Source organism: Amblyomma maculatum, chromosome 7 (genome assembly GCF_055883805.1).
Source record: "Amblyomma maculatum isolate TAMU_Amacu chromosome 7, ASM5588380v1, whole genome shotgun sequence".
Lineage (NCBI taxonomy): Eukaryota > Metazoa > Arthropoda > Arachnida > Ixodida > Ixodidae > Amblyomma > Amblyomma maculatum.
Genome location: NC_139350.1, coordinates 103276504 through 103301441, shown reverse-complemented (window position 1 = coordinate 103301441; position 24938 = coordinate 103276504). Strand labels below are relative to the sequence as shown.

Genomic DNA, 24938 nt, shown 5'->3' with positions numbered 1-24938 from the left:
TAAATTTGGATTAGGGTGGAATTGAATTCTCGAACCTCTTTGTCTTCTGCGTCATGCAGATTGTTGGCCGTGCAAGAAAACCAATATTAACAATCTCGGCCATGCATTTTTATTTTCAACTTTGATTTTTACATTGGTGCTATCTTTATGAAATGCTCCCACAATAACGCCATAGAAATTGATTTCACTCAGGGCTAGTATTTATGGCTTTAGTGTCATGAAGTCAAAATCGGACCATCATCGTCCACTGGCATTTTGAAGATCACGCGGAATTTCCAGCTACGGCCTGAAGTATAGACGTTTGTTTGAGCGGTGACTCAAAATATGTTTACTTTTGAAGTGTGGGAGATTTATAAAGCAATTTATTTTTACTTTCGCACTGAGAAGTGCGATATTTTGAATACTTTTGCAACTCTGCACAGGTGAGAAAGAATTCCATTTCAAGCTCAATACAGCGTCACATCCTTCGTCTTAAATGGCTAAACAACGCATTTACGAGCAGTCTGGTTTCGTATGTTTTTTAAAAAGAATCGAATCATTATCTATTGTTGCCAGCATCGAGGGCACGTACACATGCTTCACTTTGGGTGGTGGAGTCAACGTGCCACACCGGCTTTTCAACACCCCTTAGGGGTGCCCACAGCAAGGACAGTGTGAAAAAGATGATAAATAAAAGTGTACGTTCATGATTGAATTTATTCCAACTCTTATTTTCTGCTGTTGCGGTTCCCCAATATTACCATAGTCAATACTTGGCTTGATTTCAATATTCACCCTAATTGGCAGAGAAAATAACAATTTTTCTTTTTTTAAGAGCAGTTGTATACTTTTGATCTGAATGCTGCAAGTAATGATAGATGTCAGCCGTCCAGCAGTTTGAATAATATAATTATGACTGCAAAAATGCACGAGAAAGCCTCTATGAAGGCAGGCAGGCAGGCTTGTAGGCTTGCAGGCGAGCAGTAGCAGCAAGCAGCAGCAGCTGAAAAAAAAAATAATACTACGAGAACACATTCAGTTACTGAGGACGGGGAAGATGAATATGAAAGAAGCCTAATCTTCTAAACTAATGTTTACTAGCGCTATCCAAGTGATATATCTTTCAAGAATAAAATGTTGAGCACGAACTGTAGTACAGGTACCTTCTGCAATAAAGGCCCACCCGCTTCCCTAAAAAAGCAACCCTTAATTCTCATCTTACGATATATGGCACTTTCAGGTGTTAGCATCAAAGTTATGTGATCAAAAAAAGGCGGCAGTGTGCAGGAAAGAAATCTGCGTTTCTTAATAACACCATGGTGTCCGGAATAGATCAGTTATGAAGAAACAATAAGGCGTCAGAGTGCAGGAAAGAACTCCGCGTTTTTATTAATACCATGGCGTCCGGACTAGATCAGATAAGAAATCAGATTACTGTAGTGGTCGCTTTGAACTGCTTCCTTTACTAGTTGGGGGGCGTGGCAGATCATATCGATGTGATTGGTCGCGTTGAATAGAGTGACCGCATCGCTTCCCAAGAGGTAGCCAGTCACTCTGGGACTCGTCTTACAGCCTAGTTTGCCTCCAGAGTCTGACCAAAGAAGGTCACACTTGGTCCCCCTACAGGGGCACCTCCTGCTTGCGGTCCATGGCTCAGAAGTCCAGAGTTTGGATAGATGGTGACAGACCTCCATGAACGCAGAAAATCTTGCCATCGATGACAGCACACAAAGGCAGGTAGTCCAAGGACCCTGCAGCAACGCCACACAACAAGGCAATTGTAATTTCGCAACCACTCATCACAAAAGCCGCATAGCATCGAAACATGTCGGCTGTCGTGGTTTCCCCTGATCAGTGTGATGCGTTCTGGGTAGCGTAAATTTATGGCGAGCAGCAAACGAAATGTCTCTACACTGTGAAAGTTCTGGTCGACAAAGCCTCCCAGGAAGATGTAGTTGCTACTGGGGACCTCTCCACCAACTTTGAACAGTTCTTGCAGGTCATAAAACTGGCCGTGGATATCACCCCATACATTGACTGGTGAGTCCACCATCTGCAAGTTAGTCAATTTGATAAGAGTTTCCCGGGCTTTGCGCACACTAACTTGTCCTCGGACTCAATAAGGAATTCGCACCTTCGCTGTTGCTCGATCTGGCTGTACAGATTAGTGCTGTCACCCATGCCTCCGCACATTTTCTTTGCGGTCTGATTGAAATCTACTTACCGGTCTAAATATGAGACTGGAAGCAGCCGGAGCACGTTGCCGAGTAGATCACGGCTGGACAGATTTCTAGAAGAACGAAAGCGTCGTAATGGTAGGTCAGCCGTTCTTGTTGTTCTTCTTCTACTGCCTTGATATATGGCACATACCCACGACGGGGTTTGGTCATTGTTCTGGTGGACGGCCAATTGTCCTACACATACTGAATTAGTGCATAAAGTAATTGTCAACAAAACAAAAACATAAGATTTAAGATCACAAAAGTTATTGAACCAAAAAAAATACTAAGCGAAAATTTGGATGTTTGTAAATTTGGATGAGGGTGGAATTGAATTCTCGAACCTCTTTGTCTTCTGCCTCATGCATATTGTTGGCCGTGCGAGAAAACCAATATTAACAATCTCGGCCATGCATTTTTATTTTCAACTTAGATTTTTACATTGGTGCTATCTTTATGAAATGCTCCCACAATAACGCCATAGAAATTGATTGCATTCAGGGCTACTATTTATGTCTTTAGTGTCATGAAGTCCAGATCGGACCATCATCGTCCACTGGTGTTTTGAAGATCACGCGGAATTTCCAGCTACGGCCTGAAGTACAGACGTTTGTTTGAGCGGTGACTCAAAATATGTTTACTTTTGAAGAGTGGGAGATTTTTACTTTCGCACTGAGAAGTGCGATATTTTGAATACTTTTGCAACTCTGCACAGGTGAGAAAGAATTCCATTTGAAGCTCAATGCAGCGTCACATCCTTCGTCTTAAAAGGCTAAACAACGCATTTACGAGCAGTTTGGTTTCGTATGTTTTTTAAAAAGAATCGAAACTTTATCTATTGTTGCCAGCATCGACGGTACGTACACATGCTTCACTTGGGGTGGTGGTGTCAACGTGCCACACCAGCCTTCAACACCCCTTAGGGGTGCGCACAGCAAGGACAGTGTGAAAAAGATGATAAATAAAAGTGTACGTTCATGATTGAATTTATTCCAACTCTTATTTACTGCTGTTGCGGTTCCCCAATATTACCATAGTCAGTACTTGGCTTGATTTCAATAGTCGCCCTAATTGGCAGAGAAAATATCAATTTTTCTTTTTTTAGGAGCAGTTGTATACTTTTGATGTGAATGCTGCAAGTAATGATAAATGTCAGCCGTCCAGCAGTTTGAATAATATAAGTATGTCTGCAAAAAAGCACGAGAAAGCCTCTATGCGGGCAGGCAGGCAGGCTTGCAGGCTTCCAGGCGAGCAGTAGCAGCAAGCAGCAGCAGCTGAAAAAAATAATACTACGAGAACACATTCAGTAATTGAGGACAGGGAAGATGAATATGAAAGAAGCCTAATCTTCTAAACTAATAGTTACTAGCGCTATCCAAGTGATATATCTTTCAACAAAAATATGTTGAGCACAAACTGTAGTGCAGGTGCCTTCTGCAATAAAGGCCCACCCGCTTCCCCTAAAAAAGCAACCCCTAATTCTCATCTTACGCTATATGGCACTTTCAGGTGTTAGCATCAAAATTATGTGATCAAGAAAAGGCGGCAGTGTGCAGGAAAGAAATCTGCGTGTCTTAATAACACCATGGTGTCCGGAATAGATCAATTATGAAGAAACAATAAGGCGTCAGAGTGCAGGAAAGAACTCCGCATTTTTATTAGCACCATGGCGTCCGGACTAGATCAGATAAGAAATCAGATTACTGTAGTGGTCGCTTTGAACTGCTTCCTTTACTAGTTGGGGGGCGTGGCAGATCATATCGATGTGATTGGTCGCGTTGTATAGAGTAACCGCATCGCTTCCCAAGAGGTAGCCAGTCACTCTGGGACTCGCCTTCCAGCCTAGTTTGCCTTCAGAGTCTGACCAAAGAAGGTCACACTTGGTCCCCCTACAGGGGCACCTCCTGCTTGCGGTCCATGGCTCAGAAGTCCAGAGTTTGGATAGATGGTGACAGACCTCCATGAACGCAGAAAATTTTGCCATCGATGACAGCACACAAAGGCAGGTAGTCCAAGGACCCTGCAGCAACGCCACACAACAAGGCAATTGTAATTTCGCAACCACTCATCACAAAAGCCGCATAGCATCGAAACATGTCGGCTGTCGTGGTTTCCCCTGATCAGTGTGATGCGTTCTGGGTAGCGTAAATTGATGGCTAGCAGCAAACGAAATATCTCTACACTGTGAAAGCTCTGGTCGACAAAGTCTCCCATGAAGATGTAGTTGCTACTGGGGACCTCTCCACCAACTTCGAACAGTTCTTGTAGGTCATAAAACTGGCCGTGGATATCACCACATACGTTGACTGGTGAGTCCACCATCTGCAAGTTAGTCAATTTGATAAGAGTTTCCCGGGCTTTGCGCACACTAACTTGTCCTCGAACTCAATAAGGAATTCGCACCTTCGCTGTTGCTCGATCTGGCTGTACAGATTAGTGCTGTCACCCATGCCTCCGCACATTTTCTTTGCTGTGTGATTGAAATCTGCTTACCGGTCTAAATATGAGGCAGGAAGCAGCCGAAGCACGTTGCCGAGTAGATCACGGCTGGACAGATTTCTGGAAGACCGAAAACCTCGTAATGGTAGGTCAGCCGTTCTTGTTGTTCTTCTTCTACTGCCTTGATATATGGCACATACCCACGACGGGGCTTTGGTCATTGTTCTGGTGGACGGCCAATTGTCCTACACATACTGAATTAGTGCATAAAGTAATTGTCAACAAAACAAAAACATAAGATTTAAGATCACAAAAGTTATTGAAACGAAAAACATACGAAGCGAAAATTTGGATGTTTGTAAATTTGGATTAGGGTGGAATTGAATTCTCGAACCTCTTTGTCTTCTGCGTCATGCAGATTGTTGGCAGTGCAAGAAAACCAATATTAACAATCTCGGCCATGCATTTTTATTTTCAACTTTGATTTTTACATTGGTGCTATCTTTATGAAATGCTCCCACAATAACGCCATAGAAATTGATTTCACTCAGGGCTAGTATTTATGGCTTTAGTGTCATGAAGTCAAAATCGGACCATCATCGTCCACTGGCATTTTGAAGATCACGCGGAATTTCCAGCTACGGCCTGAAGTATAGACGTTTGTTTGAGCGGTGACTCAAAATATGTTTACTTTTGAAGTGTGGGAGATTTATAAAGCAATTTATTTTTACTTTCGCACTGAGAAGTGCGATATTTTGAATACTTTTGCAACTCTGCACAGGTGAGAAAGAATTCCATTTCAAGCTCAATACAGCGTCACATCCTTCGTCTTAAATGGCTAAACAACGCATTTACGAGCAGTCTGGTTTCGTATGTTTTTTAAAAAGAATCGAATCATTATCTATTGTTGCCAGCATCGAGGGCACGTACACATGCTTCACTTTGGGTGGTGGAGTCAACGTGCCACACCGGCTTTTCAACACCCCTTAGGGGTGCCCACAGCAAGGACAGTGTGAAAAAGATGATAAATAAAAGTGTACGTTCATGATTGAATTTATTCCAACTCTTATTTTCTCCTGTTGCGGTTCCCCAATATTACCATAGTCAATCCTTGGCTTGATTTCAATATTCACCCTAATTGGCAGAGAAAATATCAATTTTTCTTTTTTTAAGAGCAGTTGTATACTTTTGATCTGAATGCTGCAAGTAATGATAGATGTCAGCCGTCCAGCAGTTTGAATAATATAATTATGACTGCAAAAATGCACGAGAAAGCCTCTATGAAGGCAGGCAGGCAGGCTTGTAGGCTTGCAGGCGAGCTGTAGCAGCAAGCAGCAGCAGCTGAAAAAAAAAATAATACTACGAGAACACATTCAGTTACTGAGGACGGGGAAGATGAATATGAAAGAAGCCTAATCTTCTAAACTAATGTTTACTAGCGCTATCCAAGTGATATATCTTTCAAGAATAAAATGTTGAGCACGAACTGTAGTACAGGTACCTTCTGCAATAAAGGCCCACCCGCTTCCCTAAAAAAGCAACCCTTAATTCTCATCTTACGATATATGGCACTTTCAGGTGTTAGCATCAAAGTTATGTGATCAATAAAAGGCGGCAGTGTGCAGGAAAGAAATCTGCGTTTCTTAATAACACCATGGTGTCCGGAATAGATCAGTTATGAAGAAACAATAAGGCGTCAGAGTGCAGGAAAGAACTCCGCGTTTTTATTAATACCATGGCGTCCGGACTAGATCAGATAAGAAATCAGATTACTGTAGTGGTCGCTTTGAACTGCTTCCTTTACTAGTTGGGGGGCGTGGCAGATCATATCGATGTGATTGGTCGCGTTGAATAGAGTGACCGCATCGCTTCCCAAGAGGTAGCCATTCACTCTGGGACTCGTCTTACAGCCTAGTTTGCCTCCAGAGTCTGACCAAAGAAGGTCACACTTGGTCCCCCTACATGGGCACCTCCTGCTTGCGGTCCATGGCTCAGAAGTCCAGAGTTTGGATAGATGGTGACAGACCTCCATGAACGCAGAAAATCTTGCCATCGATGACAGCACACAAAGGCAGGTAGTCCAAGGACTCTGCAGCAACGCCACACAACAAGGCTATTGTAATTTCGCAACTACTCATCACAAAAGCCGCACCGCATCGAAACATGTCGGCTCTCGTGGTTTCCCCTGATCAGTGTGATGCGTTCTGTGTAGCGTAAATTGATGGCTAGCAGCAAACGAAATGTCTCTACACTGTGAAAGCTCTGGTCGACAAAGTCTCCCATGAAGATGTAGTTGCTACTGGGGACCTCTCCACCAACTTCGAACAGTTCTTGCAGGTCATAAAACTGGCCGTGGATATCACCACATACGTTGACTGGTGAGTCCACCATCTGCAAGTTAGTCAATTTGATAAGAGTTTCCCGGGCTTTGCGCACACTAACTTCTACCCGGACTCAATAAGGAATTCGCACCTTCGCTGTTGCTCGATCTGGCTGGGCAGATTAGTGCTGTCACCCATGCCTCCACACATTTTCTTTGCGGTGTGATTGAAATCTGCTTACCGGTCTAAATACGAGGCTGGAAGCAGCCGAAGCACGTTGCCGAGTAAATCACGGGGGGGGGACAGATTTCTGGAAGAACGAAAACTTTGTAATGGTAAACCGCCATTCTTGTTGTTGTTCTTCTTCTTTTTCTACTACCTTGATATATGGCATACACCCACGACGGGGGTTTGGTCATCGTTCAGTTGGACTGCCAATTGTCCTACACATACTGAATTAGTGCATAAAGTAATTGTCAACAAAACAAAAACATAAGATTTAAGATCAAAAAAGTTATTGAAACGAAAAAACATACGAAGCGAAAATTTGGATGTTTGTAAATTTGGATGAGGGTGGAATTGAATTCTCGAACCTCTTTGTCTTCTGCCCCATGCAGATTGTTGGCTGTGAGAGAAAACCAATATTAACAATCTCGGCCATGCATTTTTATTTTCAACTTAGATTTTTACAATGGTGCTATCATTATGAAATGCTCCCACAATAACGCCATAGAAATTGATTGCACTCAGGGCTAGTATTTATGGCTTTAGTGTCATGAAGACAAAATCGGACCATCATCGTCCACTGGCGTTTTGAAGATCACGCGGAATTTCCAGCTACGGCCTGAAGTATAGACGTTTGTTTGAGCAGTGACTCAAAATATGTTTACTTTTGAAGTGTGGGAGATTTATAAAGCAATTTATTTTTGCTTTCGCATTGAGAAGTGCGATATTTTAAATACTTTTGCAACTCTGCACAGGTGAGAAAGAATTCCATTTCAAGCTCAATACAGCGTCACATCCTTCATCTTAAATGGCTAAACAACGCATTTACGAGCAGTTTGGTTTTGTATGTTTTTTAAAAAGAATAGAAACATTATCTATTGTTGCCAGCATCGAGGGCACGTACACATGCTTCACTTGGGATGGTGGTGTCAACGTGCCACACCGGCTTTCCAACACCCCTTAGGGGTGCCCACAGCAAGGACAGTGCGAAAAAGATGATAAATAAAAGTGTACGTTCATGATTGAATTTATTCCGACTCATTTTCTGCTGTTGCGGTTCCCCAATATTACCATAGTCAGTACTTGGGTTGATTTCAATATTCGCCCTAATTGGCAGAGAAATTATCAATTTTTCTTTTTTAGGAGCAGTTGTATACTTTTGATCTGAATGCTGCAAGTAATGATAAATATCAGCCGTCCAGCAGTTTGAATAATATAGGTATGTCTGCAAAAAAGCACGAGAAAGCCTCTATGCAGGCAGGCAGGCAGGCGTGCAGGCGAGCAGTAGCAGCAAGCAGCAGCAGCTGAAAAAAATAATACTACGAGAACACATTCAGTAATTGAGGACGGGGAAGATGAACATGAAAGAAGCCAAATCTGAACTAATGGTTACTAGCGCTATCCAAGTGATATAGCTTTCAAGAAAAATATGTTGAGCACAAACTGTAGTACTGGTAATTTCTGCAATAAAGGCCCACCCGCTTCCCCTAAAAAAGCAACCCTTAATTCTCATCTTACGCTATATGGCACTTTCAGGTGTTAGCATCAAAATTATGTGATCAAGAAAAGGCGGCAGTGTGCAGGAAAGAAATCTGCGTGTCTTAATAACACCATGGTGTCCGGAATAGATCAATTATGAAGAAACAATAAGGCGTCAGAGTGCAGGAAAGAACCCCGCGTTTTTATTAACACCATGGCGTCCGGACTAGATCAGATAAGAAATCAGATTACTGTAGTGGTCGCTTTGAACTGCTTCCTTTACTAGTTGGGGGGCGTGGCAGATCATATCGATGTGATTGGTCGCGTTGAATAGAGTAACCGCATCGCTTCCCAAGAAGTAGCCAGTCACTCTGGGACTCGCCTTCCAGCCTAGTTTGCCTCCAGAGTCTGACCAAAGAAGGTCACACTTGGTCCCCCTACAGGGGCACCTCCTGCTTGCGGTCCATGGCTCAGAAGTCCAGAGTTTGGATAGATGGTGACAGACCTCCATGAACGCAGAAAATTTTGCCATCGATGACAGCACACAAAGGCAGGTAGTCCAAGGACCCTGCAGCAACGCCACACAACGAGGCAATTATAATTTCGCAACCACTCATCACAAAAGCCGCATAGCATCGAAACATGTCGGCTGTCGTGGTTTCCCCTGATCAGTGTGATGCGTTCTGGGTAGCGTAAATTGATGGCTAGCAGCAAACGAAATATCTCTACACTGTGAAAGCTCTGGTCGACAAAGTCTCCCATGAAGATGTAGTTGCTACTGGGGACCTCTCCACCAACTTCGAACAGTTCTTGTAGGTCATAAAACTGGCCGTGGATATCACCACATACGTTGACTGGTGAGTCCACCATCTGCAAGTTAGTCAATTTGATAAGAGTTTCCCGGGCTTTGCGCACACTAACTTGTCCTCGAACTCAATAAGGAATTCGCACCTTCGCTGTTGCTCGATCTGGCTGTACAGATTAGTGCTGTCACCCATGCCTCCGCACATTTTCTTTGCTGTGTGATTGAAATCTGCTTACCGGTCTAAATATGAGGCAGGAAGCAGATGAAGCACGTTGCCGAGTAGATCACGGCTGGACAGATTTCTGGAAGACCGAAAACCTCGTAATGGTAGGTCAGCCGTTCTTGTTGTTCTTCTTCTTCTACTGCCTTGATATATGGCACATACCCACGACGGGGTTTTGGTCATTGTTCTGGTGGACGGCCAATTGTCCTACACATACTGAATTAGTGCATAAAGTAATTGTCAACAAAACAAAAACATAAGATTTAAGATCACAAAAGTTATTGAAACGAAAAAACATACGAAGCGAAAATTTGGATGTTTGTAAATTTGGATTAGGGTGGAATTGAATTCTTGAACCTCTTTGTCTTCTGCGTCATGCAGATTGTTGGCCGTGCAAGAAAACCAATATTAACAATCTCGGCCATGCATTTTTATTTTCAACTTAGATTTTTACAATGGTGCTATCATTATGAAATGCTCCCACAATAACGCCATAGAAATTGATTGGACTCAGGGCTAGTATTTATGGCTTTAGTGTCATGAAGACAAAATCGGACCATCATCGTCCACTGGCGTTTTGAAGATCACGCGGAATTTCCAGCTACGGCCTGAAGTATAGACGTTTGTTTGAGCAGTGACTCAAAATATGTTTACTTTTGAAGTGTGGGAGATTTATAAAGCAATTTATTTTTGCTTTCGCAATGAGAAGTGCGATATTTTAAATACTTTTGCAACTCTGCACAGGTGAGAAAGAATTCCATTTCAAGCTCAATACAGCGTCATATCCTTCATCTTAAATGGCTAAACAACGCATTTACGAGCAGTTTGGTTTTGTATGTTTTTTAAAAAGAATCGAAACATTATCTATTGTTGCCAGCATCGAGGGCACGTACACATGCTTCACTTGGGATGGTGGTGTCAACGTGCCACACCGGCTTTCCAACACCCCTTAGGGGTGCCCACAGCAAGGACAGTGCGAAAAAGATGATAAATAAAAGTGTACGTTCATGATTGAATTTATTCCGACTCATTTTCTGCTGTCGCGGTTCCCCAATATTACCATAGTCAGTACTTGGCTTGATATCAATATTCGCCCTAATTGGCAGAGAAAATATCAATTTTTCTTTTTTAGGAGCAGTTGTATACTTTTGATCTGAATGCTGCAAGTAATGATAAATATCAGCCGTCCAGCAGTTTGAATAATATAAGTATGTCTGCAAAAAAGCACGAGAAAGCCTCTATGCAGGCAGGCAGGCAGGCTTGCAGGCGAGCAGTAGCAGCAAGCAGCAGCAGCTGAAAAAAATAATACTACGAGAACACATTCAGTAATTGAGGACGGGGAAGATGAACATGAGTGAAGCCAAATCTGAACTAATGGTTACTAGCGCTATCCAAGTGATATAGCTTTCAAGAAAAATATGTTGAGCGCAAACTGTAGTATTGGTACCTTCTGCAATAAAGGCCCACCCGCTTCCCCTAAAAAAGCAACCCTTAATTCTCATCTTACGCTATATGGCACTTTCAGGTGTTAGCATCAAAATTATGTGATCAAGAAAAGGCGGCAGTGTGCTGGAAAGAAATCTGCGTGTCTTAATAACACCATGGTGTCCGGAATAGATCAATTATGAAGAAACAATAAGGCGTCAGAGTGCAGGAAAGAACTCCGCGTTTTTATTAACACCATGGCGTCCGGACTAGATCAGATAAGAAATCAGATTACTGTAGTGGTCGCTTTGAACTGCTTCCTTTACTAGTTGGGGGGCGTGGCAGATCATATCGATGTGTTTGGTCGCGTTGAATAGAGTGGCCGCATCGCTTCCCAAGAGGTAGCCAGTCACTCTGGGACTCGTCTTCCAGCCTAGTTTGCCTCCAGAGTCTGACCAAAGAAGGTCACACTTGGTCCCCCTACAGGGGCACCTCCTGCTTGCGCTCCATGGCTCAGAAGTCCAGAGTTTGGATAGATGGTGACAGACCTCCATGAACGCAGAAAATTTTGCCATCGATGACAGCACACAAAGGCAGGTAGTCCAAGGACCCTGCAGCAACGCCACACAACAAGGCAATTGTAATTTCGGAACCACTCATCACAAAAGCCGCATAGCATCGAAACATGTCGGCTGTCGTGGTTTCCCCTGATCAGTGTGATGCGTTCTGGGTAGCGTAAATTGATGGCGAGCAGCAAACGAAATGTCTCTACACTGTGAAAGTTCTGGTCGACAAAGCCTCCCAGGAAGATGTAGTTGCTACTGGGGACCTCTCCACCAACTTTGAACAGTTCTTGCAGGTCATAAAACTGGCCGTGGATATCACCACATACGTTGACTGGTGAGTCCACCATCTGCAAGTTAGTCAATTTGATAAGAGTTTCCCGGGCTTTGCGCACACTAACTTGTCCTCGGACTCAATAAGGAATTCGCACCTTCGCTGTTGCTCGATCTGGCTGTACAGATTAGTGCTGTCACCCATGCCTCCGCACATTTTCTTTGCGGTCTGATTGAAATCTACTTACCGGTCTAAATATGAGACTGGAAGCAGCCGGAGCACGTTGCCGAGTAGATCACGGCTGGACAGATTTCTAGAAGAACGAAAGCGTCGTAATGGTAGGTCAGCCGTTCTTGTTGTTCTTCTTCTTCTACTGCCTTGATATATGGCACATACCCACGACGGGGTTTGGTCATTGTTCTGGTGGACGGCCAATTGTCCTACACATACTGAATTAGTGCATAAAGTAATTGTCAACAAAACAAAAACATAAGATTTAAGATCACAAAAGTTATTGAACCAAAAAAAATACTAAGCGAAAATTTGGATGTTTGTAAATTTGGATGAGGGTGGAATTGAATTCTCGAACCTCTTTGTCTTCTGCCTCATGCAGATTGTTGGCCGTGCGGGAAAACCAATATTAACAATCTCGGCCATGCATTTTTATTTTCAACTTAGATTTTTACATTGGTGCTATCTTTATGAAATGCTCCCACAATAACGCCATAGAAATTGATTGCATTCAGGGCTACTATTTATTTCTTTAGTGTCATGAAGTCCAGATCGGACCATCATCGTCCACTGGTGTTTTGAAGATCACGCGGAATTTCCAGCTACGGCCTGAAGTACAGACGTTTGTTTGAGCGGTGACTCAAAATATGTTTACTTTTGAAGAGTGGGAGATTTATAAAGCAATTTATTTTTACTTTCGCACTGAGAAGTGCGATATTTTGAATACTTTTGCAACTCTGCACAGGTGAGAAAGAATTCCATTTCAAGCTCAATGCAGCGTCACATCCATCGTCTTAAAAGGCTAAACAACGCATTTACGAGCAGTTTGGTTTCGTATGTTTTTTAAAAAGAATCGAAACTTTATCTATTTTTGCCAGCATCGAGGGTACGTACACATGCTTCACTTGGGGTGGTGGTGTCAACGTGCCACACCAGCCTTCAACACCCCTTAGGGGTGCGCACAGCAAGGACAGTGTCAAAAAGATGATAAATAAAAGTGTACGTTCATGATTGAATTTATTCCAACTCTTATTTTCTGCTGTTGCGGTTCCCCAATAGTACCATAGTCAGTACTTGGCTTGATTTCAATAGTCGCCCTAATTGGCAGAGAAAATATCAATTTTTCTTTTTTTAGGAGCAGTTGTATACTTTTGATCTGAATGCTGCAAGTAATGATAAATGTCAGCCGTCCAGCAGTTTGAATAATATAAGTATGTCTGCAAAAAAGCACGAGAAAGCCTCTATGCGGGCAGGCAGGCAGGCTTGCAGGCTTCCAGGCGAGCAGTAGCAGCAAGCAGCAGCAGCTGAAAAAAATAATACTACGAGAACACATTCAGTAATTGAGGACAGGGAAGATGAATATGAAAGAAGCCTAATCTTCTAAACTAATAGTTACTAGCGCTATCCAAGTGATATATCTTTCAACAAAAATATGTTGAGCACAAACTGTAGTGCAGGTGCCTTCTGCAATAAAGGCCCACCCGCTTCCCCTAAAAAAGCAACCCCTAATTCTCATCTTACGCTATATGGCACTTTCAGGTGTTAGCATCAAAATTATGTGATCAAGAAAAGGCGGCAGTCTGCAGGAAAGAAATCTGCGTGTCTTAATAACACCATGGTGTCCGGAATAGATCAATTATGAAGAAACAATAAGGCGTCAGAGTGCAGGAAAGAACTCCGCGTTTTTATTAGCACCATGGCGTCCGGACTAGATCAGATAAGAAATCAGATTACTGTAGTGGTCGCTTTGAACTGCTTCCTTTACTAGTTGGGGGGCGTGGCAGATCATATCGATGTGATTGGTCGCGTTGAATAGAGTAACCGCATCGCTTCGCAAGAGGTAGCCAGTCACTCTGGGACTCGCCTTCCAGCCTAGTTTGCCTTCAGAGTCTGACCAAAGAAGGTCACACTTGGTCCCCCTACAGGGGCACCTCCTGCTTGCGGTCCATGGCTCAGAAGTCCAGAGTTTGGATAGATGGTGACAGACCTCCATGAACGCAGAAAATTTTGCCATCGATGACAGCACACAAAGGCAGGTAGTCCAAGACCCTGCAGCAACGCCACACAACAAGGCAATTGTAATTTCGCAACCACTCATCACAAAAGCCGCATAGCATCGAAACATGTCGGCTGTCGTGGTTTCCCCTGATCAGTGTGATGCGTTCTGGGTAGCGTAAATTGATGGCTAGCAGCAAACGAAATATCTCTACACTGTGAAAGCTCTGGTCGACAAAGTCTCCCATGAAGATGTAGTTGCTACTGGGGACCTCTCCACCAACTTCGAACAGTTCTTGTAGGTCATAAAACTGGCCGTGGATATCACCACATACGTTGACTGGTGAGTCCACCATCTGCAAGTTAGTCAATTTGATAAGAGTTTCCCGGGCTTTGCGCACACTAACTTGTCCTCGAACTCAATAAGGAATTCGCACCTTCGCTGTTGCTCGATCTGGCTGTACAGATTAGTGCTGTCACCCATGCCTCCGCACATTTTCTTTGCTGTGTGATTGAAATCTGCTTACCGGTCTAAATATGAGGCAGGAAGCAGCCGAAGCACGTTGCCGAGTAGATCACGGCTGGACAGATTTCTGGAAGACCGAAAACCTCGTAATGGTAGGTCAGCCGTTCTTGTTGTTCTTCTTCTTCTACTGCCTTGATATATGGCACATACCCACGACGGGGTTTTGGTCATTGTTCTGGTGGACGGCCAATTGTCCTACACATACTGAATTAGTGCATAAAGTAATTGTCAACAAAACAAAAACATAAGATTTAAGATCACAAAAGTTATTGAAACGAAAAAACATACGAAGCGAAAATTTGGATGTTTGTAAATTTGGATTAGGGTGGAATTGAATTCTAGAACCTCTTTGTCTTCTGCGTCATGCAGATTGTTGGCCGTGCAAGAAAACCAATATTAACAATCTCGGCCATGCATTTTTATTTTCAACTTTGATTTTTACATTGGTGCTATCTTTATGAAATGCTCCCACAATAACGCCATAGAAATTGATTTCACTCAGGGCTAGTATTTATGGCTTTAGTGTCATGAAGTCAAAATCGGACCATCATCGTCCACTGGCATTTTGAAGATCACGCGGAATTTCCAGCTACGGCCTGAAGTATAGACGTTTGTTTGAGCGGTGACTCAAAATAGGTTTACTTTTGAAGTGTGGGAGATTTATAAAGCAATTTATTTTTACTTTCGCACTGAGAAGTGCGATATTTTGAATACTTTTGCAACTCTGCACAGGTGAGAAAGAATTCCATTTCAAGCTCAATACAGCGTCACATCCTTCGTCTTAAATGGCTAAACAACGCATTTACGAGCAGTCTGGTTTCGTATGTTTTTTAAAAAGAATCGAATCATTATCTATTGTTGCCAGCATCGAGGGCACGTACACATGCTTCACTTTGGGTGGTGGAGTCAACGTGCCACACCGGCTTTTCAACACCCCTTAGGGGTGCCCACAGCAAGGACAGTGTGAAAAAGATGATAAATAAAAGTGTACGTTCATGATTGAATTTATTCCAACTCTTATTTTCTGCTGTTGCGGTTCCCCAATATTACCATAGTCAATACTTGGCTTGATTTCAATATTCACCCTAATTGGCAGAGAAAATATCAATTTTTCTTTTTTTAAGAGCAGTTGTATACTTTTGATCTGAATGCTGCAAGTAATGATAGATGTCAGCCGTCCAGCAGTTTGAATAATATATTTATGACTGCAAAAATGCACGAGAAAGCCTCTATGAAGGCAGGCAGGCAGGCTTGTAGGCTTGCAGGCGAGCAGTAGCAGCAAGCAGCAGCAGCTGAAAAAAAAATAATACTACGAGAACACATTCAGTTACTGAGGACGGGGAAGATGAATATGAAAGAAGCCTAATCTTCTAAACTAATGTTTACTAGCGCTATCCAAGTGATATATCTTTCAAGAATAAAATGTTGAGCACGAACTGTAGTACAGGTACCTTCTGCAATAAAGGCCCACCCGCTTCCCTAAAAAAGCAACCCTTAATTCTCATCTTACGATATATGGCACTTTCAGGTGTTAGCATCAAAGTTATGTGATCAAAAAAAGGCGGCAGTGTGCAGGAAAGAAATCTGCGTTTCTTAATAACACCATGGTGTCCGGAATAGATCAGTTATGAAGAAACAATAAGGCGTCAGAGTGCAGGAAAGAACTCCGCGTTTTTATTAATACCATGGCGTCCGGACTAGATCAGATAAGAAATCAGATTACTGTAGTGGTCGCTTTGAACTGCTTCCTTTACTAGTTGGGGGGCGTGGCAGATCATATCGATGTGATTGGTCGCGTTGAATAGAGTGACCGCATCGCTTCCCAAGAGGTAGCCAGTCACTCTGGGACTCGTCTTACAGCCTAGTTTGCCTCCAGAGTCTGATCAAAGAAGGTCACACTTGGTCCCCCTACAGGGGCACCTCCTGCTTGCGGTCCATGGCTCAGAAGTCCAGAGTTTGGATAGATGGTGACAGACCTCCATGAACGCAGAAAATCTTGCCATCGATGACAGCACACAAAGGCAGGTAGTCCAAGGACTCTGCAGCAACGCCACACAACAAGGCTATTGTAATTTCGCAACTACTCATCACAAAAGCCGCACCGCATCGAAACATGTCGGCTCTCGTGGTTTCCCCTGATCAGTGTGATGCGTTCTGGGTAGCGTAAATTGATGGCTAGCAGCAAACGAAATGTCTCTACACTGTGAAAGCTCTGGTCGACAAAGTCTCCCATGAAGATGTAGTTGCTACTGGGGACCTCTCCACCAACTTCGAACAGTTCTTGCAGGTCATAAAACTGGCCGTGGATATCACCACATACGTTGACTGGTGAGTCCACCATCTGCAAGTTAGTCAATTTGATAAGAGTTTCCAGGGCTTTGCGCACACTAACTTCTACCCGGACTCAATAAGGAATTCGCACCTTCGCTGTTGCTCGATCTGGCTGGGCAGATTAGTGCTGTCACCCATGCCTCCACACATTTTCTTTGCTGTGTGATTGAAATCTGCTTACTGGTCTAAATATGAGGCAGGAAGCAGCCGAAGCACGTTGGAGAGTAGATCACGGCTGGACAGATTTCTGGAAGACCGAAAACCTCGTAATGGTAGGTCAGCCGTTCTTGTTGTTCTTCTTCTTCTACTGCCTTGATATATGGCACATACCCACGTCGGGGTTTTGGTCATTGTTCTGGTGGACGGCCAATTGTCCTACACATACTGAATTAGTGCATAAAGTAATTGTCAACAAAACAAAAACATAAGATTTAAGATCACAAAAGTTATTGAAACGAAAAAACATACGAAGCGAAAATTTGGATGTTTGTAAATTTGGATGAGGGTGGAATTGAATTCTCGAACCTCTTTGTCTTCTGCGTCATGCAGATTGTTGGCCGTGCAAGAAAACCAATATTAACAATCTCGGCCATGCATTTTTATTTTCAACTTAGATTTTTACAATGGTGCTATCATTATGAAATGCTCCCACAATAACGCCATAGAAATTGATTGCACTCAGGGCTAGTATTTATGGCTTTAGTGTCATGAAGACAAAATCGGACCATCATCGTCCACTGGCGTTTTGAAGATCACGCGGAATTTCCAGCTACGGCCTGAAGTATAGACGTTTGTTTGAGCAGTGACTCAAAATATGTTTACTTTTGAAGTGTGGGAGATTTATAAAGCAATTTATTTTTGCTTTCGCATTGAGAAGTGCGATATTTTAAATACTTTTGCAACTCTGCACAGGTGAGAAAGAATTCCATTTCAAGCTCAATACAGCGTCACATCCTTCATCTTAAATGGCTAAACAACGCATTTACGAGCAGTTTGGTTTTGTATGTTTTTTAAAAAGAATAGAAACATTATCTATTGTTGCCAGCATCGAGGGCACGTACACATGCTTCACTTGGGATGGTGGTGTCAACGTGCCACACCGGCTTTCCAACACCCCTTAGGGGTGCCCACAGCAAGGACAGTGCGAAAAAGATGATAAATAAAAGTGTACGTTCATGATTGAATTTATTCCGACTCATTTTCTGCTGTTGCGGTTCCCCAATATTACCATAGTCAGTACTTGGCTTGATATCAATATTCGCCCTAATTGGCAGAGAAAATATCAATTTTTCTTTTTTAGGAGCAGTTGTATACTTTTGATCTGAATGCTGCAAGTAATGATAAAAATCAGCCGTCCAGCAGTTTGAATAATATAGGTATGTCTGCAAAAAAGCACGAGAAAGCCTCTATGCAGGCAGACAGGCAGGCTTGCAGGCGAGCAGTAGCAGCAAGCAGCAGCAGCTGAAAAAAATAATACTACGAGAACACATTCAGTAATTGAGGACGGGGAAGATGAACATGAAAGAAGCCAAATCTGAACTAATGGTTACTAGCGCTATCCAAGTGATATAGCTTTCAAGAAAAATATGTTGAGCACAAACTGTAGTACTGGTACCTTCTGCAATAAAGGCCCACCCGCTTCCCCTAAAAAAGCAACCCTTAATTCTCATCTTACGCTATATGGCACTTTCAGGTGCTAGCGTCAAAATTATGTGATCAAGAAAAGGCGGCAGTGTGCTGGAAAGAAATCTGCGTGTCTTAATAACACCATGGTGTCCGGAATAGATCAATTATGAAGAAACAATAAGGCGTCAGAGTGCTGGAAAGAACTCCGCGTTTTTATTAACACCATGGCGTCCGGACTAGATCAGAGAAGAAATCAGATTACTGTAGTGGTCGCTTTGAACTGCTTCCTTTACTAGTTGGGGGGCGTGGCAGATCATATCGATGTGATTGGTCGCGTTGAATAGAGTAACCGCATCGCTTCCCAAGAAGTAGCCAGTCACTCTGGGACTCGCCTTCCAGCCTAGTTTGCCTCCAGAGGCTGACCAAAGAAGGTCACACTTGGTCCCGCTACAGGGGCACCTCCTGCTTGCGGTCCATGGCTCAGAAGTCCAGAGTTTGTATAGATGGTGACAGACCTCCATAAACGCAGAAAATTTTGCCATCGATGACAGCACACAAAGGCAGGTAGTCCAAGGACCCTGCAGCAATGCCACACAACAAGGCAATTGTAATTTCGCAACCACTCATCACAAAAGCCGCACCGCATCGAAACATGTCGGCTGTCGTGGTTTCCCCTGATCAGTGTGATGCGTTCTGGGTAGCGTAAATTGATGGCTAGCCGCAAACGAAATGTCTCTACACTGTGAAAGCTCTGGTCGACAAAGTCTCCCATGAAGATGTAGTTGCTACTGGGGACCTCTCCACCAACTTCGAACAGATCTTGTAGGTCATAAAACTGGCCGTGGATATCACCACATACGTTGACTGGTGAGTCCACCATCTGCAAGTTAGTCAATTTGATAAGAGTTTCCAGGGCTTTGCGCACACTAACTTCTACCCGGACTCAATAAGGAATTCGCACCTTCGCTGTTGCTCGATCTGGCTGGGCAGATTAGTGCTGTCACCCATGCCTCCACACATTTTCTTTGCTGTGTGATTGAAATCTGCTTACTGGTCTAAATATGAGGCAGGAAGCAGCCGAAGCACGTTGGAGAGTAGATCACGGCTGGACAGATTTCTGGAAGACCGAAAACCTCGTAATGGTAGGTCAGCCGTTCTTGTTGTTCTTCTTCTTCTACTGCCTTGATATATGGCACATACCCACGTCGGGGTTTTGGTCATTGTTCTGGTGGACGGCCAATTGTCCTACACATACTGAATTAGTGCATAAAGTAATTGTCAACAAAACAAAAACATAAGATTTAAGATCACAAAAGTTATTGAAACGAGAAAACATACGAAGCGAAAATTTGGATGTTTGTAAATTTGGATTAGGGTGGAATTGAATTCTAGAACCTCTTTGTCTTCTGCGTCATGCAGATTGTTGGCCGTGCAAGAAAACCAATATTAACAATCTCGGCCATGCATTTTTATTTTCAACTTTGATTTTTACATTGGTGCTATCTTTATGAAATGCTCCCACAATAACGCCATAGAAATTGATTTCACTCAGGGCTAGTATTTATGGCTTTAGTGTCATGAAGTCAAAATCGGACCATCATCGTCCACTGGCGTTTTGAAGATCACGCGGAATTTCCAGCTACGGCCTGAAGTATAGACGTTTGTTTGAGCGGTGACTCAAAATATGTTTACTTTTGAAGTGTGGGAGATTTATAAAGCAATTTATTTTTACTTTCGCACTGAGAAGTGCGATATTTTGAATACTTTTGCAACTCTGCACAGGTGAGAAAGAATTCCATTTCAAGCTCAATACAGCGTCACATCCTTCGTCTTAAATGGCTAAACAACGCATTTACGAGCAGTCTGGTTTCGTATGTTTTTTAAAAAGAATCGAATCATTATCTATTGTTGCCAGCATCGAGGGCACGTACACATGCTTCACTTTGGGTGGTGGAGTCAACGTGCCACACCGGCTTTTCAACACCCCTTAGGGGTGCCCACAGCAAGGACAGTGTGAAAAAGATGATAAATAAAAGTGTACGTTCATGATTGAATTTATTCCGACTCATTTTCTGCTGTTGCGGTTCCCCAATATTACCATAGTCAATACTTGGCTTGATTTCAATATTCACCCTAATTGGCAGAGAAAATATCAATTTTTCTTTTTTTAAGAGCAGTTGTATACTTTTGATCTGATTGCTGCAAGTAATGATAGATGTCAGCCGTCCAGCAGTTTGAATAATATATTTATGACTGCAAAAATGCACGAGAAAGCCTCTATGAAGGCAGGCAGGCAGGCTTGTAGGCTTGCAGGCGAGCAGTAGCAGCAAGCAGCAGCAGCTGAAAAAAAAAATAATACTACGAGAACACATTCAGTTACTGAGGACGGGGAAGATGAATATGAAAGAAGCCTAATCTTCTAAACTAATGTTTACTAGCGCTATCCAAGTGATATATCTTTCAAGAATAAAATGTTGAGCACGAACTGTAGTACAGGTACCTTCTGCAATAAAGGCCCACCCGCTTCCCTAAAAAAGCAACCCTTAATTCTCATCTTACGATATATGGCACTTTCAGGTGTTAGCATCAAAGTTATGTGATCAAAAAAAGGCGGCAGTGTGCAGGAAAGAAATCTGCGTTTCTTAATAACACCATGGTGTCCGGAATAGATCAGTTATGAAGAAACAATAAGGCGTCAGAGTGCAGGAAAGAACTCCGCGTTTTTATTAATACCATGGCGTCCGGACTAGATCAGATAAGAAATCAGATTACTGTAGTGGTCGCTTTGAACTGCTTCCTTTACTAGTTGGGGGGCGTGGCAGATCATATCGATGTGATTGGTCGCGTTGTATAGAGTGACCGCATCGCTTCCCAAGAGGTAGCCAGTGACTCTGGGACTCGTCTTACAGCCTAGTTTGCCTCCAGAGTCTGACCAAAGAAGGTCACACTTGGTCCCCCTACAGGGGCACCTCCTGCTTGCGGTCCATGGCTCAGAAGTCCAGAGTTTGGATAGATGGTGACAGACCTCTATGAACGCAGAAAATCTTGCCATCGATGACAGCACACAAAGGCAGGTAGTCCAAGGACTCTGCAGCAACGCCACACAACAAGGCTATTGTAATTTCGCAACTACTCATCACAAAAGCCGCACCGCATCGAAACATGTCGGCTCTCGTGGTTTCCCCTGATCAGTGTGATGCGTTCTGGGTAGCGTAAATTGATGGCTAGCAGCAAACGAAATGTCTCTACACTGTGAAAGCTCTGGTCGACAAAGTCTCCCATGAAGATGTAGTTGCTACTGGGGACCACTCCACCAACTTCGAACAGTTCTTGCAGGTCATAAAACTGGCCGTGGATATCACCACATACGTTGACTGGTGAGTCCACCATCTGCAAGTTAGTCAATTTGATAAGAGTTTCCAGGGCTTTGCGCACACTAACTTCTACCCGGACTCAATAAGGAATTCGCACCTTCGCTGTTGCTCGATCTGGCTGGGCAGATTAGTGCTGTCACCCATGCCTCCACACATTTTCTTTGCTGTGTGATTGAAATCTGCTTACTGGTCTAAATATGAGGCAGGAAGCAGCCGAAGCACGTTGGAGAGTAGATCACGGCTGGACAGATTTCTGGAAGACCGAAAACCTCGTAATGGTAGGTCAGCCGTTCTTGTTGTTCTTCTTCTTCTACTGCCTTGATATATGGCACATACCCACGTCGGGGTTTTGGTCATTGTTCTGGTGGACGGCCAATTGTCCTACACATACTGAATTAGTGCATAAAGTAATTGTCAACAAAACAAAAACATAAGATTTAAGATCACAAAAGTTATTGACACGAAAAAACATACGAAGCGAAAATTTGGATGTTTGTAAATTTGGATGAGGGTGGAATTGAATTCTCGAACCTCTTTGTCTTCTGCGTCATGCAGATTGTTGGCCGTGCAAGAAAACCAATATTAACAATCTCGGCCATGCATTTTTATTTTCAACTTAGATTTTTACAATGGTGCTATCATTATGAAATGCTCCCACAATAACGCCATAGAAATTGATTTCACTCAGGGCTAGTATTTATGGCTTTAGTGTCATGAAGACAAAATCGGACCATCATCGTCCACTGGCGTTTTGAAGATCACGCGGAATTTCCAGCTACGGCCTGAAGTATAGACGTTTGTTTGAGCAGTGACTCAAAATATGTTTACTTTTGAAGTGTGGGAGATTTATAAAGCAATTTATTTTTGCTTTCGCATTGAGAAGTGCGATATTTTAAATACTTTTGCAACTCTGCACAGGTGAGAAAGAATTCCATTTCAAGCTCAATACAGCGTCACATCCTTCATCTTAAATGGCTAAACAACGCATTTACGAGCAGTTTGGTTTTGTATGTTTTTTAAAAAGAATAGAAACATTATCTATTGTTGCCAGCATCGAGGGCACGTACACATGCTTCACTTGGGATGGTGGTGTCAACGTGCCACACCGGCTTTCCAACACCCCTTAGGGGTGCCCACAGCAAGGACAGTGCGAAAAAGATGATAAATAAAAGTGTACGTTCATGATTGAATTTATTCCGACTCATTTTCTGCTGTTGCGGTTCCCCAATATTACCATAGTCAGTACTTGGCTTGATATCAATATTCGCCCTAATTGGCAGAGGAAATATCAATTTTTCTTTTTTAGGAGCAGTTGTATACTTTTGATCTGAATGCTGCAAGTAATGATAAAAATCAGCCGTCCAGCAGTTTGAATAATATAGGTATGTCTGCAAAAAAGCACGAGAAAGCCTCTATGCAGGCAGACAGGCAGGCTTGCAGGCGAGCAGTAGCAGCAAGCAGCAGCAGCTGAAAAAAATAATACTACGAGAACACATTCAGTAATTGAGGACGGGGAAGATGAACATGAAAGAAGCCAAATCTGAACTAATGGTTACTAGCGCTATCCAAGTGATATAGCTTTCAAGAAAAATATGTTGAGCACAAACTGTAGTACTGGTACCTTCTGCAATAAAGGCCCACCCGCTTCCCCTAAAAAAGCAACCCTAAATTCTCATCTTACGCTATATGGCACTTTCAGGTGTTAGCGTCAAAATTATGTGATCAAGAAAAGGCGGCAGTGTGCTGGAAAGAAATCTGCGTGTCTTAATAACACCATGGTGTCCGGAATAGATCAATTATGAAGAAACAATAAGGCGTCAGAGTGCTGGAAAGAACTCCGCGTTTTTATTAACACCATGGGGTCCGGACTAGATCAGAGAAGAAATCAGATTACTGTAGTGGTCGCTTTGAACTGCTTCCTTTACTAGTTGGGGGGCGTGGCAGATCATATCGATGTGATTGGTCGCGTTGAATAGAGTAACCGCATCGCTTCCCAAGAAGTAGCCAGTCACTCTGGGACTCGCCTTCCAGCCTAGTTTGCCTCCAGAGTCTGACCAAAGAAGGTCACACTTGGTCCCGCTACAGGGGCACCTCCTGCTTGCGGTCCATGGCTCAGAAGCCCAGAGTTTGTATAGATGGTGACAGACCTCCGTAAAACGCATAAAATTTTGCCATCGATGACAGCACACAAAGGCAGGTAGTCCAAGGACCCTGCAGCAATGCCACACAACAAGGCAATTGTAATTTCGCAACCACTCATCACAAAAGCCGCACCGCATCGAAACATGTCGGCTGTCGTGGTTTCCCCTGATCAGTGTGATGCGTTCTGGGTAGCGTAAATTGATGGCTAGCCGCAAACGAAATGTCTCTACACTGTGAAAGCTCTGGTCGACAAAGTCTCCCATGAAGATGTAGTTGCTACTGGGGACCTCTCCACCAACTTCGAACAGATCTTGTAGGTCATAAAACTGGCCGTGGATATCACCACATACGTTGACTGGTGAGTCCACCATCTGCAAGTTAGTCAATTTGATAAGAGTTTCCAGGGCTTTGCGCACACTAACTTCTACCCGGACTCAATAAGGAATTCGCACCTTCGCTGTTGCTCGATCTGGCTGGGCAGATTAGTGCTGTCACCCATGCCTCCACACATTTTCTTTGCTGTGTGATTGAAATCTGCTTACTGGTCTAAATATGAGGCAGGAAGCAGCCGAAGCACGTTGGAGAGTAGATCACGGCTGGACAGATTTCTGGAAGACCGAAAACCTCGTAATGGTAGGTCAGCCGTTCTTGTTGTTCTTCTTCTTCTACTGCCTTGATATATGGCACATACCCACGTCGGGGTTTTGGTCATTGTTCTGGTGGACGGCCAATTGTCTTACACATACTGAATTAGTGCATAA

The 24938-nt window shown here is 43.3% G+C and overlaps 8 pseudogenes; all 8 read right to left on the bottom strand.

Annotated features, from left to right (window-relative positions):
• Positions 1-1388: 1388 nt before the first annotated feature.
• On the bottom strand, positions 1389-2172 carry LOC146184222 (serine/threonine-protein phosphatase 4 catalytic subunit B pseudogene; annotated as a pseudogene).
• Positions 2173-3876: 1704 nt separating this feature from the next.
• Positions 3877-4660, bottom strand: LOC146184221 (serine/threonine-protein phosphatase 4 catalytic subunit B pseudogene; annotated as a pseudogene).
• Positions 4661-6384: 1724 nt separating this feature from the next.
• On the bottom strand, positions 6385-7168 carry LOC146184220 (serine/threonine-protein phosphatase 4 catalytic subunit B pseudogene; annotated as a pseudogene).
• A 1720-nt stretch (positions 7169-8888) lies between these two features.
• Positions 8889-9672, bottom strand: LOC146184219 (serine/threonine-protein phosphatase 4 catalytic subunit B pseudogene; annotated as a pseudogene).
• Positions 9673-9751: 79 nt separating this feature from the next.
• On the bottom strand, positions 9752-12168 carry LOC146184218 (serine/threonine-protein phosphatase 4 catalytic subunit A pseudogene; annotated as a pseudogene).
• Positions 12169-13891: 1723 nt separating this feature from the next.
• Positions 13892-14674, bottom strand: LOC146184217 (serine/threonine-protein phosphatase 4 catalytic subunit B pseudogene; annotated as a pseudogene).
• Positions 14675-16612: 1938 nt separating this feature from the next.
• LOC146184216 (serine/threonine-protein phosphatase 4 catalytic subunit A pseudogene) lies at positions 16613-17185 on the bottom strand (annotated as a pseudogene).
• A 27-nt stretch (positions 17186-17212) lies between these two features.
• On the bottom strand, positions 17213-22191 carry LOC146184215 (serine/threonine-protein phosphatase 4 catalytic subunit B pseudogene; annotated as a pseudogene).
• Positions 22192-24938: the final 2747 nt, after the last annotated feature.